General features: G+C 31.8%; 1 protein-coding gene across 1 annotated transcript in view; it reads right to left on the bottom strand.

Moving 5' to 3' along the window:
- LOC106869057 (LWamide neuropeptides-like) overlaps positions 1-4,677 on the bottom strand; it is a 103,647-nt gene that overhangs the window by 10,762 nt on the left and 88,208 nt on the right. The window lies entirely within an intron of this gene.

The raw sequence follows: 4,677 nt of genomic DNA, 5'->3' as shown, positions 1-4,677 counted from the left end.
GGATAAATTATCCATATAATGCAGAAAAATACGTTACTGGCCAGCCATGAAACAGTTTACACACGCAAATTCACAGGTAAAATATGTATTAAAAAAAAAAATTCATGAATGGATGTTGTTTTCACAGAGATAATGCTCTTCTCAGTACATGAGTCGTTACAATTGACACGATTTTTTCACTTCCTGTAGGGATGTTAGGCCTGGTATCCTTTTCAAATAGATTTCAGTACCTTTTTTTAAATCATTCCTAGAGATCCTACAATCACTGGTACGGCAGTTGCCTTGAGATGCCACATTTTTTTCAATTTCTATTAGCAAGTCTTTATATTTACTGATCTTGTCAAATTCTTTCGCCGCTATATTGTGATCGCAAGGAATACTCATGTCAATTAATAAACACATCTTTTTTGTCTGATCTTTTATAATGATATCCGGTTTATTAGATTTTAGAGTTTTGTCGGTAGGTACGGGGAAATCCCAGAGAATCGACACATTTTCTCCGGTGCTTATACCATTTGTCATCGGTTTTGATTTTATAATGCCGACATATTGTCCAATGTAAATACTGGCCGACTCTGTCATGTCTTGCTTTATATTCTACAGGTGCTAAGACTCTACACCCTGAGATTAGGTGGTCTATAATTTCAATTTCATCGTTACAGAAACGGTATTTTGGGTCAGCTCCATTTTAATATTATTATTATTATTATTATTATTATTATTATTATTATTATTATTATTATTATTATTATTATTATTATTATTATTATTATTATTATTTTTATTTATTTATCTATTATTATTCTCATGATGATGATGATAACTTCGTCATGCAGTGTGGATAGAAAATGCACCGGGGTATTTATATATGTGTCAAATCGCAAGAAGCGCCTAAGAAAGACTTTTTCATGGCACCAATCTGGTTTGGTATTCAAAACCACTTGAAGAAGCCTTGCATTTTCAATGGGGGATATATATGAATTCGTTTCCGTTTCTGTTTTACCTTTATTTTCTCTAATTTCACAGGTTCGATAGTAAATGGCGCCACGTTATCTTTTTTTCTTTTCGTATTTTGTTAAATATTTTCGAAATAAAGCAACATATTTAAAAATAATAAATGAATTTAAAAATAGGAAGTGCTCTACACAAACTACAGAACACTATAATAAAAAAGAATAGTAGAAAAAAACCCAAATCAGAGACAATATAATCGCAGGATCTATTTAGTAAGTTCAACATATACACAATAATTACATTGAAACATTATGGAAACTGTAGAAAAAAAAAAGCTTTACTAATTTGGTTTCAACGGGAAACAAATGATTTTGTATGCGACAAGTGATATGAATTGTTAATGAAATCAACGTTTCAAAACAAATGTTTAAGCAGCTACAACTTGGATATTTGGGGTGTGATTCTTTTGGTAGCGTTTTAATCGTACTTTCTATACAATATCAAATAAAATGATGAACGTGGATCAAGCGATAAGAAAATAGCTAAAGTAATAGTTGAATAATTGATGCCTCCTATTCTTAGAAGCAAATATTTAAAGCTTTTTGAAGAGATGTATACTGAATAAAACTGCCAGGAAGTACGATCAGGAACATAATAAATGGCTGGCGAATAGATAACATCTAAAGATCGAAATTTACTATTAATATTCAAGCTGCACTTAGGTATAAGTACCAGTTAAATACAGGCGTTGATGTAATCAACTTACCTCCTTGTGCCAAGGTTTGAAAGCATAATTGTTAAGTGACTGTTAGTTAATGTCATAAATAATTAATAGCAGTCTTAATCCATGTACAATGAGAGGTTTTAACAAAAGAGCCTCCAGGTTCATTGCTCCGGATATAAATCGTGGGTTTTTCTTACAAAATCCGAAAAAGTGCTTTTATGAAAACTGTCTTCCCAAATCTTAAATTCACACAAAAAATATTGACTTAACATAATACATAATCTCTCATCATCACATGTCTGCCATTTTGAATGACCTCTCGCTAATGTTCTGTCCTTTCCACGTTATAATGCTCTAACACTTATCTAAATATTAGCTCAATGCTTTTAGTTTTTATTTTAAATAAGGCTGTATCAAACATCACTATAAATATGATGAATTATATGGAAGAAAACAAACTTATTGTTTGAGAATTAATGAAAAAAATTAATCTCTTTCAATGTGAAGAGATAATTTTTACAACAGTTAATGAAATTATGCAAACCGCTTTAAATGCATGTTGAAGGCAATTTTGCCCAGATTAATTCAGGATGATTGTTATACTGAAACCAGAAGACATCTAAACACAGACGAAATTATTATAACCTGTTGAATAATAGTTAGATGAGGTGACTTAGTTGTCGAAGAAATTGCGTTATTGTTTGTGCAACAAAATTTGAATAAAGATTTGACTTCGTCAATATTATCCCAAATAACAATATTGCAAAACTTGTATGGCAAGAAAACTGAAAAAACGGCAAAATGGAAATTAATTTTGATAGAAATAATCCCTATAGGAATGTAATTTTAAATTTCTAAAAGAAATAAAGCATCGTATTTGAAGAAAAAATTCTTAAGTTAATATTACAAGTTTTATGAGACAAACAACTATGCTAAACATAGAAGGATGGAGTAGTAAATAGTAGCGATGGTACTGATGGAATCAAACTACCAAAGAACTGACTGAATATCAAACAATAAGATATGTTTTCAGTCTGGTCGAGCCACTAGTTTGTGAGTCACGATTAAACAACTTTCAAAAATAAAACGGTTTTCAAAGCAGTATAAACATAAACATGGACCATACTTGCACATCCACATTCACAGATATATACACACATGCACATGTGTCTGTGTGCGTGTCTTTGTCTGTGCAGGTCGGTAAGTATGTGTTCCTGTGTAAGTTACGTGCGTGTACGTGTGTATATGGAAATTTGTTATATGCCTGTGCTTTCCTTCTATATCCAGTGCTAAAGACAATCCCTCGTAAACACTACAGTTAAAAATTTTGCTAATTAATGAATGCTGGGTTTGAAATCTCTAAGCCAAATTTGTCTGACAAAAACCAAAGATAATTCCAGAAATCAATGCATGAAATTAGCGATTTACTTAATGATGTTAACATCACATGTAAGGCATCAAGCTGGGAAAATCGCTAATGCAACGAACAAAATGCTTAGCGACAGTTTTTCCTAGTTTATTTTCTAAGTTCAAATGCCGCCGAGGTTGACTTTATTTTTCATTCTTCGGGGACTACACAATAAATACAAGTTGATAACTGCGTTCGATATAATCAACTTACTGCCTGCTCTGAAATTGCTGTGTCAAAATTTGAAACCGATATTAACGGTACATGTACAATAAATTGGATTTAGCCGAAAACTGAGATATAGACACGATTCCATTCTGTAAGACTTAATGCTGAATGAAACGTGTTGAAATATAACGAAATGGGTTAGTTTAAAAAGAATGTGGATCATTAGATTGATGTAACTTCAGATGCAGTATATTTCAATAAACATTTAGATGACCATACGAGAAACTCCAGTTATCATAGCTCTGACCCACCAGGGCTGAGCTGGAGATAAGTATAAAGTGTAGACAATGCAGTTGATCGCAATTACTCTATGACAATTTCGACATCTCTCGAGTAATTATGCTTGAAATTTTGAACGAAGATCAAATTTGAGAAACAGTATTAAAACACCCATTTGTAAATTATTAATGCAATCTTCAAAATAATAAAAAGCAACAAATGAAAAGTAAAAACATTTAAAGAAAATGACTGAGGATTTAAAAGAATCAATATGCAGCTTTCTATGATACCAAAAATATTAAGATAGCTAAATGGACCCGGAAGCAACTAGATTATGTAAATATATAAATATATTCAGAATTCCGAATAATTATGTAAAGAGACTGTAATTATTTAAAGAGACATATACAAGGAAGAGTATATTTACACATATGTAAATGTATGTGTATGTGTGACTGTGCATACGTGTGTGTGTGTTTGTGTGTGTGTGTGTTTGTGTGTGAGAGTTTGTGTGTGTGTGTGTTTGTGTGTGTGTGTTTGTGTGTGTGTGTTTGTGTGTGTGTGTGTGTGCGTGTGTATTAAAAAATATATATGTATATATATATATATATATGTACATATGTATATGCATTATATTCATAGATGTATGTCTCAACGAATGTCCAATCGTATCTACATATACATACATATGTAATGAGACAAAAAGAGCGGATGTATACATTATACTTATAGTTTATTTAGATATATACAAAAATATGTGGTTATATATGAAAAATATAGAACAAACATGCAAACCTGTATATACTTGTGCGCGTGTGTGTACGTGTGTTTGCGTGTATGGCGTAAGCATGTATGTGTATATATATATACTCACATATATACATTCGACCTGGTATACATACATGTATGTAGGCATGCATATTTGCCTGCTTGTGACCATGTGTGCGTATATATTATTATGATTGACCGTTGACTGAACACTATTCAATTTTTTTTCTCCGTGTTTTTCTCCTTGTCTCCGTATTCTTTCTGTTGAAGAGCGTAGCTCGAAACGTCAAAGACTTTCCGTATTCCCGAGCGTCATACTAATATATACTTTTGTTATTTACACCACCTGTCCTCGTCTGTTGTTATTATTTGTATA

The sequence above is a fragment of the Octopus bimaculoides genome, chromosome 5 (assembly GCF_001194135.2).
Source record: "Octopus bimaculoides isolate UCB-OBI-ISO-001 chromosome 5, ASM119413v2, whole genome shotgun sequence".
Lineage (NCBI taxonomy): Eukaryota > Metazoa > Mollusca > Cephalopoda > Octopoda > Octopodidae > Octopus > Octopus bimaculoides.
Note: the sequence above shows the minus strand (reverse complement) of the source record. Positions and strands in the feature narration are given on the sequence as shown.